The sequence below is a fragment of the Hippocampus comes genome, unplaced genomic scaffold, assembly GCF_001891065.2.
Source record: "Hippocampus comes isolate QL1 unplaced genomic scaffold, H_comes_QL1_v1.1 scaffold111, whole genome shotgun sequence".
Taxonomy (NCBI): Eukaryota; Metazoa; Chordata; class Actinopteri; order Syngnathiformes; family Syngnathidae; genus Hippocampus; species Hippocampus comes.
In genome coordinates, this window is record NW_017805698.1 from 3,517,900 (window position 1) to 3,531,720 (window position 13,821).

Here is a 13,821-nt window from a genome sequence, read left to right on the forward strand (position 1 = left end):
ATTGAAGCAAAAAAAAAAAAGATAGTCATTTTATAACAAAAACATACTACGGCTACAACAACCACCACCCACCGACTTGGGCAAATTTAACAAACAACTTTTCACAATTACATTCACGCCTATGCACAGTTTTAGAGTCTTCAACTATCCTACCATGCATGCCTTTGGAATGTGTAAGGAAACCGGATCAACCGCATCAACCAAAATAAATATGACATGCATACTGTAGGTTCTTGGTTAATTAGTCAAAACACCAGAAACATCGTACCTCATTGAAGATTTACACAGGTACAGACGTAGAGCATGTTGTCATAATTGTCATTAATGGCCACCACATCTGCTCACATGTTACTCTGTACATTAATTTCAGCTTCATCATTCCAACTAATTCAAACTAGGTTTGCTGTAACACACAAATTACCAGTCATCCCACATGTTTCTCGGGGAACTAGCATTTGTGTATTTAAATGGAAACCAGGCTATTCATTTTTTTTTTTTTTTAATTTGAGTTTAGCTGAGCTTTTCTGCTCCGGGAAGCAACGTGATTTCCCATTGCATTGAAACAAAATAATAATAGTGGATAAATTGTTTCCCAATCCATTTTGCTACTGATTACCTGCTATAATTGCAATCAGTGATCATAATGAGTGTATTTCCCATTGAGATGTCTCGGATTCTTTTAATGTTCATTTGGAAACCAATAGGTTGTTTTTAATGCCTCATTAACTCACAAAAGCAGAAATGAACACTCGCCAGAGTTTTTCACTTCTTTTTCTCATGTGTCTCCAAGAAATTGACCATAATAAAAAGGGTTATCTTCCAATGGGAAAAAAAAAAAAAAAGCATGATAGGATTTTCAGAAAAGCAGATGTCCGGCAATAGCCTTGTCTCACGAGACTATATTTTGTTCAGGTTTGTTCAAGGAATTCAGCAAAGCGCAAAGAATGAACTACAGTTTAAAATTATCTTCCTCCTAAATCTTTTGCAAGCATCTCTTCATGTCGTTTAATATTGATTAATGTAGTCCACAAAGTAAAAAAAAAAAAAATTGAAGATATACACAATATACACGTAAAAGTAGCAAGCAAAATGTGCAGTGCAATGGCTAGGCAAGTACCGTAACTAAGTAAAAGTAGTAGCAATTCTTCTGAACAAAAATTCTTCTGGAACTGATTTGCATTTCAATTATTGATATTACATGAAATAAAGCTATCGGCATCCCCAAATAACTTGCGGTTCACAGTATTTTTATTACAGCTGTTAACTCCAGTTATATATGAAATGACTACTTTGTTACTCCACAAACACTCAACGCACTGAAGTAACACATGTGCCACATCTGAATGAACACATTATTTCTGCCATTCATCATCATTTTCTTGGTTTTGTTTTGTTTTGTTCAGATCCAAGTGATATGGTTTCCCCATCTGTGCAAAAGAAGAAAGCCTCGATTCAAGGCTGCCCTGTCAGCGGCTCGCCCTTTCAACGCACCCCCGTCGCACATACTTCACACGCTGATATCACCCCTCTCAAACCGGCTGTGTTTACACTCATGCTTAAACCCATCATCATTGCCTGTTAGTGTGATATGCATCAGTCCACAGTCTCGCTACGTCAAACTAATAAAATGAAGAGGACTGTAGACTTAAGGAAGAAGGAAAAAAAAAGACAGTTCCGGCCTCATTTAGTTATTTGACCCAGTTTCACAGAGGAACTTAGTTTTTCAGCACTGAATTGATTTACATTCAAACCAGTTATGCTTGAATAACTGTTATATTCTTGGTATGGTTGAACGTGACACAGCATCATTCAATAATACTACCTCCCAAAAAGGAAAAATTCATCCATCCATGTTCCGATCCGCTTGATCGTCACAGGAGTTGCGGGGGGTGCTGGAGCCTATCCCAGCTGTCTTCGGGCAGTAGGCAAGGGACACCCTGAACCGGTTGCCAGCCAGTTGCACGTCACATACAGACGAACAACCATCCGCGCTCACACTCACACTTAGGGACAATTTAGAGTGTTCAATCAGCTTGCAATGCATGTTTTTGGAATGTGGGAGGAAATCGGCGTACCCGGAGAAAACCCACGCAGGCACGGGGAAAACATGCAAACTCCACACAGGGAGGCCGGAGCTGGAATTGAATCCGGTACCTCTGTACTGTGAGGTCGACGCGCTAACCACTGGACCACTGGACCACGGGGCCGCCAGAAAATATTCAACATCTGATTAATCTATTTTCTCTCGGCAGATGATTTCATCAGGCAGCCCGTAATATAACCCAAACCACCTCCCAGTCCATTTTGAATTCATGCAAGAGCGAGGTTGCGTGTAATGCATGTAAAATACTAAAGAGACACACCCCGTGCAAGAAGACTAAATATTTGGAGACTCACCACAAGTTTTCAGAAAGACTTGATAGTGAGAAAAAAAAACACATAAATGTGATATTTGTCCAGGAGTGACAGTTTGGTATTGTTTAAATTGGAGACACCCATTATGACCCATTATCACTTTTTATTTTAGAGCTTAAATTGTTTCTGAGGGACCAATAATAGTAGAAAAAAAAAAGATGGCGGGAGTGCAATGCGGTTCACATCAGCTGAGAGTCGGTGACCTCACCACCAGGCATCAGATTTTACACCAGGGGAGACAACTGGTCACTGATGAGAGCACACTCAGATGGGTGTGTTATGGCGCATGCAAAGCGTCAGCTGTGTGTGTGTTACCATGTTGTCATAGACACTTAGAAGTACCTGCCTGTGAGAGTTTTTCAGGCAGATACCAGTTAAGTTCTGAGGTTTTCAGTCCGTTCTATGATCATTACTCTCCTCCAATAATGCACTGCTAAATCATGTCATTAAAATGAAACATTCAACGAAAAGAAAATTATAAATCTGCTCTGGCACCGCCAATGTGTAATCTCCGGCAGGCCAGAGAGCAAATAAAAGCATTAGCTCAGCATGGATGCTAATGTCCCTGGTATTCCTGTAAAAACGATCACCCCGAGACGATGTTTAAAGTGACAACAGTCACAGCAAAGAGTCTCAGTCTGATGAACAAACCGCAGGCACAACTCATTCTCCTCTGTCAAGCCAACTCGTAGACAACATTTGGTGACATCCGACCCTTGAATTAACTTGATAAAGAGCCTTAAAGCAACATATCTGAAAGTTTTCGTTGCTTTTCGCATCGGAGGCGGCGTGTCAGTACGTCTAGTCTGCCCCTGCTGCCTTTTAACTACCGGTACTTAGCACACACAGTCTCTACCTCCCCCCACCCCCAGTTCTAAAAATAGCTATGCAAAAAGCTTACACCTCAACATGACAGGTGCTTATAAAATTGATGATGAAACAATATGAACTCAAGTTAAAAAGAAAAGACAGTAGACAGAAACAAAGCCGTAGGCACAGCTAAACGTAAACTCAACACATTACATAAGACAACACATACAATGAACGACCATGGCGTGTCTGACTCCAAAACGCAAATAACAACATTTATGTTCAGAATTAACACTCCCCCTCAATGAGATTATAAGTATACCCTGAACTGGTTGCCTAGCCAATCGCAGGGCATACATAGACAACCAACCATTCGCGCTCAAACTCACACCTGGGGACAATGTTCCATTTACCTAGCATGCATGTTTTTGGAACGTGAGAGGAAACCGGAGTACCCGGAGAAAACCCACGCAGGCACGGGGAGAACATGCAAACTTCACACAGGAACACCGGAGCCGGAATCGAACCCTGTACCTTTGCACTGTGAGGCGGAAATACTAACCAGTCAGTCCGTTTATGTATACACTGTAAATATCTCTTCATAAACGACTCAAACAGAGAACGTACATATGGGTTCGTAAACGTGTCTACCCTTTCATATATGCACATAATGTATTTCTACTGGACTTGACTTACTTTTGGCTTGCCTCAGTTTGAAGTGTTGAATATTTTACACGGAAGATGTCACTGTAATTTGTTGCTGTATTTAGGTATTCCCAAGATTTATTGAGCGTCTGTGCAGGGTGTGTCGGACAGATGGTGAGTGATGCTCGAATGTCAGGGCAGTCTCCGTTCTCGGGAGGGGGAAAAAAAAAATGACTCATGGGCTACATTAGTGGATGGCCTACATTAACTGGAACCAGGACCACTACGCCGGAAGACAACACACAGGCAAGCAATCGAAGATGTGCAATCATTTAAAAAAAAAAAAAAAAAAATTACACCATTCCATGGAGAGATAAAAAATGGAGAGGAAATGTTAGATAGCCGGCTTGAGCTGTGTGAATTTCCATCCTTTTTGAATTTTGAAATATGCCATGACTTTGCTGAGATAGGACGCAACAAAAGAGCCTTTCTGGAACACAATGCTTGGCGGATTAACCATTCAAGTCGTGCTCACGCGGCCCAAAGATTTCCCTAAGAGCAGAGCTGGCGCAAAGATAGCACCAGGCATGAACCCGACTATGACAAAACTAGGGACCTCTCACAATGATGCGATTTGTGTGACTAGAGACTTTTACGTCAAAGTTCACCACCATGTGATATGTCCTATGAGAGGCCAGGCCACAACAGCTGATGCAAAACGGTCTGTATTTATACAGCAGGATCTCTCTCTTTTAAAAGAAAGTATGGAAAAAAAATCACTCACATTATTGCCTATTTCACATGATGCTGATGAGGAATGACGAGTCTGCCGTACCTCTCACCCAAAGTTGGCTGGGATAGGCTCCATGGAATGGGTTGTTGACTTTGAGTTGACATGAAGAGTTGGCAGGAGGGCAGCATAGTGGTTCATGCACCCATGGCACAATTTTGAGGATTGGGGTTTGAATCTGCATGTTTTTTTTTATTTCTTCACTTCCTCGCAAATCCCCAAAACATGCATTCTAGGCTCCTTGAAGTTGCTTCATCGCCCATAGGTGTGAAAAACTAGAAGATACTGTACATTTCAAATCTAAACTACAACTTCCTTTGTGAACATGCTGGTTGATCATTTGGCCTTCTTTGAAGGGAAAACTCATAGATTGTAGTGAAATATATATTTTGTGACACTAGAGTTGGAACTACAATTGTTTAGCAACCAGTCCTGGGCGTACCCGGTCTTTAGCGCAGAGTCCAGTCTGATAGGCACGAGCTTACATGACCCTCATGAGGACAGGAGCTACAGTAAATGGATGTCTCGATGAAGTTTGCATGCAACACAGTGACTTGGGGACTAAATGTATTCACGAGACAACTTTGATTCACAGTTTGGTAAAAGCACTACTTATTTTTATGAAAAAGTCACATGTCTTTTCACCATCTGCCTCTGGGGCTTGGGGAAATCCAATCTGCAACCTTCTAATTTGTAGCTGGCCGTTTCCTGGGGATGGCAATTGTGGAGTAACTCAAGATATAAGTATAGCAGAAAAAAAATGACAGCCCCAACCTTTGGGTCTAGCAATAATTAATCATACATAATTATCACACCGGACTCAACGAGAACCATCAAGAAGTGCCAGCAGGCAAAAGACTGAAGGTCATTTTGACGACGGTGACCACATGCAAGGCCAGGCTTTGCGTTCCTTGTAAACTACACACGCGGTAACGACGCGCCCATTACCATGACTAACGTTTTGCCAACTATGAGGCAGAGTGTTGGAGTGAATATGTGGTAAGCAACTTGGACTGACTGTATGGACAGATGTTGTCATGAGAAAGTTCTGCTGTTTATATTATCTAAGGTCCATCTGGTCATACTGTGGTGGAGTTGTCAATCCATGTGACTGGAAGAATTTATTTCTCCAATTCTTTTCTTCCTGTAACTACAGTCTAGTGAAATGTATGGGATGTACGCCGCATAGGAAACATCCATGTGGCTTGTAATATCAAGTCTCAACACGATGAAAACCAGAAAACACATATGCGTTGTACATTTGCTGCTCCTGAAATGCATCGAAAGCCCACGCGAATGTATTGACACAGATGCACACGCTACAGGTGGCGGAGATAATGACTCATGACAACAATCTTGCAGCAGGTGAGCTTGCCAGAAGTGAATCAGGATCGGAAAGATGAGCAGTGGATAACAGGATTTGAGGACTGCATAAAGGAATGCATGACTAGATAGACAAGTATGAGGGAGGACAGTAGGAAAATGCAATAAATCGGCAGATGTACGAGTGCTATATGTGAAACAATGGCAGTTGATTCATGGGAGTCCTCTCGAGAGTTGAATAAAAAAAAAAATCTTGTTTGGGCAATGTGAATGGAAGGATGATGAATGTGGACAACTGGATAGTGCGATGAGCTCAGAGCAGGAGGAGGAGTAAAATATTAAAAATTGTCATGGCTCTCCAGCCAATTAAGTTAACCTTTGGGATGACGATGAATACAAATCACAGGAGAATAAGACAGACTAACAATAATGTTAAAAAATAAGAATAATAATAAAAAAATGGAAAAAAAAAGGACCCACAGTTGATGAAGAAAATATTTTTACATTCCCTAGATTGCCAAACAAAAGTCCTTTTACTATTTCCCCTCTGGCTTCTGGCGAATAAATGAGGAAAAAGTGAAACCAATATGCTGCCATTATGGCATGAACAAGACTATTGTAACGCAAAACAATACACTAGCTTTTGTAGACAAATGTGAAGCTGGGCTGTTAGCCGATAATTAGCTAGCGGCTAACAGTAGCAATTTATGCCAGCAGTCTACCGGATATCAAACCTCACACCCTTCTTGGAGCAATGTGACAAGTTTCCTCAAAAACTGCAGTCTGTCAAAAATTTATATATAAAGTTTTCACATATATGGCCCATGGGCCATATATGTGAAAACGTTATAAATAAAATATGAGCTGCGTTCGTGAGAAGCCTCAATGATGCTAGCCAAAAAAACATTGAATCCCCTTCCTGATTAAACAAAAGTCCGACGCTTGTTTCCCCCCCGATTTCTCCAGGAGATTAAATTTGTAGGACTCTGTGACAGCACAGCTGTGCCGTCTTAATTCTTTATCACAGGGAAAATTAGGTCTCATGCAAGTGCTAAAAGGTTTGAGACAGCATAAAAGCTACAGAGGGAGGGAATAAAAAGAAGAGATGCATCTGAGAGAACGACAAGGAGACACATTTTTAGACTCCCCAGTGATAGGTCTTGCCACACAAGCCTGTGTTTTTATGGAAGTTAAAGAGGCTACTTGGAACACGTGGACTGTAGAGAAATAACTGAATCATGTTGCCGTTTTGAACAAACTCTAAACCCAAAATCAAATCCTAACCCCTAATGTTAACCTCAAACACCAGTCTCAATACTAAATCCTAACGGCAAAACCCAGACCCCAACCCGTAAGACTTTCCTCCAAATCCTGAATCCTTTGTTGCCATTTTTAGGCAGAGAATGGTGGGCAACCATTTGGTGAAAGAAAACCATTTGTATTATTTCTTGCCTGAGAAAAAATAAATAAATACATCAATACAGTTCTGTTTGCTTTCCCTGAATGAAAATATTTCCTAACAATGTGTCTATACAGAATACATTGATTAATTACATTATGGCAAGTGGTTTACTCATCAGTACCATTTTACAATATTGATTTTAGCTCGTCTGTCTCATCCCAAAAAAAAAAAAAATAATAATAATAAAAAAACACGATGAATTGCTTCATTCTGCAGTGTTTCCCTTCCCCGGCCTGTGGATGCTTTTTAGTGCATCCTATTTATATGCTTAGTCCTGAGCTCTCTCTATTTTGCTGAGTAAGCTTATGTACAAGTTGGATTACCATTTTCTGTTTAGTTGGAACTTTACTATGTGGGGAGCTGTTAAATTAAACAACTATTGAAAGTGGTCTCGAGAGTGAAACCACTTCCTGCACTTCATTAAATATGTAGCTGGTTGCATATACAGGAAATTCTCTCACTAGTCACAATATTAGGTACACCTGCACAACCTAGTGAGGTTTAATATACGAGTTGTATCAACAAATTCTGTCTTGGCAAAGATAATGCTCAGTTTGGACACTGTTGAGAAATACTGTATGTTTAATCTTATGCTTGTAGCATTTTAATAAATTAAAATGCTTTTTTTTTTTTTTTAAGGATGTTCAATTTCAGTGTTGTATCCATGGCAACCCAGCAATGAGTCCAAACCATTGCATGCCTCTTTTGGCAAGGAGGTTGCTGAGAAATCAACTGTGATGGAAAAGTCGGATCTGCATACATTTAATCTCTGCCTCTGCTCTTGCGTGAATTTACGAGCGCTAAACAGACACTGGCGTGGACGTATTCAAGCGTCCTTAATGATCTGTGTGCATGTCAGCGTGATGCAGTGCACAAGGAGATTAATCTGGGCAAATCAACGCTAGTGTGTGTCTTTGTACGTGGATGACAGGCTGCCGGGAGCGCAGGCAACACCATCAGAAATTTAACAGGATGGCGTTCTGAGTCAGCAAACCGGAGGGGATCTGAGTCAACTCACAACTGGTGCTTGGTGTCCCTTGTGTGTTTGTCGATGCGTGCGTGTGTACCAGCCAAGTGGTGGCGTGTGTGTGTGAGAGGGGCCACATGTCCGCGTCGGACATGTGGAGATGTGAAATGGCAAAGGGTGACTGTGAGGATGAAGACGATGATGTGCAAGAGGATGTGTTAAATGACCACCAGAGTTTATTTTGTGTCAGAATGAGGACCCACCACAAAGGCTGGCGGGGTGGTGGGTGCCTTGGCTCAATAAGGGTCACGAAATAATGCAAAAAATAATAATAATAATAAAAAGGATTTTATAACTGAGCTTTACAAATGTTCAACATGCGCACCCCCGTAACTAGACCTGCTCTCCAGTTGGTACATTTTTATTTTGCGGAATTTCCTGGAAAAGGCACACTGCACACTTTAGTTTGATTGTGATGGAACATCATGTCACAAGCTTTTTCATTACCAGTGAATGTTATTCTTCACCCTGAATCAAAAGTAAAACAGCAAACTAACACACACAAAAAAAACCTGTTGAACATTAAACCCATCTCATTAAAATTTGAGATAAATTGAGCGAGAATTGACTAATGACTTTTTTTTTCTCGACATAATTACCTATTCTTCATTCTACTGCCTCGCAGGGAGGGAAGGCAGGGCTCAATTTGAGCATCCACTTTTGTTAGCGAATATAGTTGTTGCCCATTAAAAAGTATTAACGACAGACATTACTACTCGATACTTGTGAAAGGAAGTTTAGCAATCATGGCAGATGAAAGAAAACGAAGAAAAGATGTTGATATCAACTTCCCATCCTGCTCTCTGCGGCTCCGTGGATTAACTGGTTTGAGAGTAGGGTGTTGAAAGGAACATGACCCACTAATTCAAACAGAGTCAGAAGAGCAAGGAGAGAAAATATGCCCTTAAGGCCTTGGTACATATTTGGACAGACAAATAGAGGAATCTGCTCGCCAACTCTATGAACCAAAACTCAGTCAGCCTTGAGTGGCTGCCGTCTATTTCAATATGCTACGCGCAGTATGCACAAGGCCTTAAACATGTCACCGTCTCTTACGTCTGCTCAAATCAGGTCCAACAGCTGTGACATATTTCAATCATAAATATGTGAACAGCGGGCATCAAATCGTCGAAACGATTGTATTTTTTTGCTAAATACTCTACTCCCACCGGGCGGGTGTGGGGCACGTAAATGATTAGTGGGGTGGGCTGGGGCGGCAAATCACGGCGCGGATGTCCTGCCACAATCTCGAGAGTCTAGTGTGCGACTATGCCACCGCGTTTGAACGGATTGAAAGGATCTGCTTAGTCATGCTTGAAATCACCTGTGACCACACCCACAGCGGCGCAGCCCCTCTCTCGCAGATCCGCCAGCCTGCGCTCTTCTGCAAAATTTCCGACATTGGGTCTAATCTGCCTCTGCGCATCCCTCTGCCATGCTCCACACCAAGATTTACACCGCTCACGAAAAACTAGAGCTGTTAGTCTTCAAAAACACAACTTGGCTTTGTCTTTAGGCTTTTTCAACCACACCATTTTATGGGCTGAGTGATGCAACACCCAATACCTTTGAGAACAACACCCAAATGTATTTTTTATGTGGGAAAACTCAGTAGTGGTTGTTTTCTGAAGCCTCATACTGTGTGGACAAAAATGATCATCAAATTCCACACTGTCTGGCAAGTGATAAGTGCTAATTAGCATTAGCAAGAATGTAGGATTACAAGTTAAAATGATGAGAATAAATGCGCTGTTAACTTTTTTAAGTGCCGTTTTGGTTTTGGGAGAGGTGAAGAGCAAAATACTTGTTGGCAGCAGCAGAAAAGAGAACTCGCTTCATCACTGCTCTTTCTTGGCTGAAAATGAAAGGTTTTTAAAATCTGAAAGTGCCATTTATGCTGTGAGCAGTGATTAAAAAAAGGACTGCTTCCAACGGCTGACTCATACGCCTAAATTGCCCACATTATTATTGTTGTTGGCATTTTGATAACAAAAAAACTAAATTAAGCCTCCTCATCAAGACCTTACACCTTCTCATATTCCAGATTCCTCACACACACTTACCCCCCCCCCCCCAAATTTAAGTTGATTTAAAACTCCACATTGTCCACGGGTGCAAATGTGTTTTTGTGAATCAGTATTGTGATTGACAGGTCATCTTTCCATGATGTACGCCACCTCTCACCCTAACTCAGCTGGGATGTGACACATGACCCTGCAAAGCATGACGGATTGATGGATTTTTCAGTGCGAGCCATCACAATGAGAATGGTCTTATTTTGTCAAGATTGTTTGTTTTAGGACATGCAGCATGATGAGATACGATAGACTTTGTTTTTGGAAAGAAATATTGGGTTCAGAGATTACATCAGGCCGTTGAAGGGGTTACTTAGTGGGCATTAGTCAGATAATGGTTTCAAGGTAGACAGTGGTTTAAAAGTAAGTAGCTTTTAAAACCTCTAGAGTTTTCTGTAAGCGGTATGATAAGCTTTTTTTTAGGCGTTTAATGGAAGGAAACAGTTATTTTACCCAAAAATTATACATTCTAGAGCTGCAATTGCATTGCATACACAACATCCATCCAATATGCCGCAAAGTCACACACCAAGGCCATGAGAACAAACAGTTATCAAGAGACCTCAGCACTTCACGAGGGTTCAAATAAACCAACATTTTTCTTTTTTTAATTTTTGTAACTTTCGGTCCTAAAACAGAACATCCTAAAAGGCATATTCAAAATAATCAAGTGCATAAAGAATATATGCAGGAAGTTCCAGATTTGCATTCAAGTCAATAAGACTTCATTCATTCATTTAAAAGGTCTAGCTGGAATCTGCCCTTTTTTCCCTTATTGTCCTTTAGTGCAGTTATGATTTAGCCTTTGTCGAACAATGAGTGTTTGCATGTGCTAAATAGTTTCAGTGCTGTATTCAAGCTGCAAAGTTTTTTTTTTTTTTTTGATGAATCACCACCCATTTGTTTTTCCTATGCTATCCAACAAATTGAAGACACGCTGGGGAGGTCAGGCAGCAGGTGTTCTCCATCATCTATTGTTGGTCTTTATGAAACCCAACGTGATTGGTACAGTGGCAAGCCTGAGAGAATGAATGTCAACTTTTTAACTGTGGACGGGTGCGCAATTTCCAGTAGTTAATAATACAGAATTTTTTCCAACACAAGAACTTCATCCAATAGTTTTTGTCTTTACAAAGATAATGCTGCTCATTTCTTACCATGACTTTCTATTTCAACGGCCTGTATGTTTATAATTGTGGTGGCAGGTTGTACAAAGTGGAAGGCCAAGACAGACAGCGATGATCAGGGGCGAGTCAAACCAAGCAAACCGGACAAAATGAAGAAAAACAAATCCATCGGTGGGGTGTGGTTGCTGCCCGTGGGACCACTTCGCTCGCACAAGGCAAGTGAAATGTCACTCACTGCTTTGCAACGAGTTTTCGTGAGTCTTGCCACGATTTGAAATTTGATTTGCACTGCGTTGCAACGCTGCAGATGTAACAGATAAGCAAAAAAATGCCATGAGCTATCACAAGAAAATTACATTTTCGTGTGTGTGTGTGTGTGTGAGTATATTTAAAAAAAAAAAAAAATCAAGGCAACACTTAAACAGCTCAATGTAACTCCAAGTCTTCCTTTTATTTTTTGGAGCAGTTTATAGACACACGTTTTGCTTTATCACTATACTTCCAGTGTCATTTTTATTATTAAATATGACTCTTATAATATACTGTAGCTAGAATCGGTATCATCGTTGACAATCGCACCAAGGTGTTTGCAGTTCAATGAAACAAAACAATAAAGCACATTATACAGTAGGTGGCACCTCAAAGCATAACTTCCAGATAAAAAAAAAACAAAAAAAACACGCGTTGCAGTTTTTCCATTGTGGCGAGTTGGTAGGTGCGCAAGGGTCAATCGCCTGGTGCGTGGGCGTGAGTGGCTGACTGAATTGTGAAAATGAATTGTGTTAGCCTCGGTCAGTGAATGTTGTCGTACCTTCACTACAAAAAGCTCAACTTTTGCAATTGAAAGAGAGAACAGTTGCCTTGTGAAGCTTGTTGATGTTTTCGGCATTTCTCTTCCATTAGCTTCAGGTGTTTTGTTCATGTTTATTGTGCTTCTCTACTTTTGTTCTCCTTCTGTTTCAGAACTTTGGATTTGGACCTTGACTATTGTCAACAAATCTTGAAAAAGGAGAAAACCGACAATGAATACAACCCGCTCGCAATTATCGCCAGCTTTGCAAAAGCCAGGCACTTTCTTTATCTAGTTGTCCAGAATCTTTTTAAATGGGATGCCGTTAACAAGCCTCACTGTGACAGAGTCCATTTTACATAAAACTACCCCTCCTTGCCCATCTCTCCACGCTTGATCTCCCTTCCTCTCTTAATCTTTCACTCTCCTCCAACTGCCACAGCACCCTTTGATATGTTGCATTCACCCACCTCTCACTTTCCATGTTCCTTTCAACTTCAGTGACTCAGCGAGTTCTTCTCCACCATTTCCCGCTCATCCGTTTCTCGGTCAGGTCATCATGTTCTCACGCCGGAGGAAGACGTCACCTCTGACACGGCCATCAGCAAGAACCTCGGAAAGAAGCAAGCAACTCATCAATAATGATACACTGACTGAGCTCACTCACTGAGCACCTGCGCCAAACATTGATACTATCTTTCAACGTTTAAACGCACACTTTTAATGGTTCTGTTATTCATGTGGTTACCACTCACAACAGAATCAAGGATTAGTGTTTGCATAACATGTCTCCCAGGTCACGTATCACATTAAAAATGACTTGAACCGTTTAGAACGGCAGTGTAGCTCATTAGTTAAGCTAGCAGTTAGCATACATCTCCTGTTTTGTACTTCCCGGCTGTCTGGATGGCCCTCTGCCCCCTCTGACAAGTCTGTCCCGGTACGAAGGCAGACATCTGGTTTGGGGAAGGAGACTCACAACTCTCGGTGGAAATATCTGTGTGTGTGTGTGTGTGTGTGTGTGTGTGTGTGTTGTCGTGGTAGTGTTACATTACACACTATAAGTGCAAGAAAGACACGCTTGTCAACGCGTGTGAATGCTCTCACATTTTGGAGCTCGCTTGAACACAGTCAAACAAACAGACTGCAATCGCACCTTGCTCCGCCTTTACACTGCCATCAACGCTCAAGAGACGAGTCACGTGAGTAGTAATTAGGCTCGAGACAAACTGAACCCTCGTTGCACAAATGGTGACGCGCACAAAATGCTAACAGTTTCATGTTTTTTTTTTTTTTTTTTTTTCAGAAAAGGGCCAAAAAAAAAATTACTTTTTGCACAACCGAACTTCCAACATTG

At 41.2% G+C, this 13,821-nt stretch overlaps 1 long non-coding RNA gene across 1 annotated transcript in view; it reads right to left on the bottom strand.

Moving 5' to 3' along the window:
* The window catches only part of LOC109523366 (uncharacterized), a 61,745-nt gene extending 47,999 nt beyond the window's left edge, over positions 1-13,746 (bottom strand). Inside the window, exon 1 of the long non-coding RNA XR_002169748.1 lies at positions 12,935-13,746. This is a non-coding gene — a long non-coding RNA (uncharacterized LOC109523366). The remainder of the gene's footprint in view (positions 1-12,934) is intronic.
* Positions 13,747-13,821: the final 75 nt, after the last annotated feature.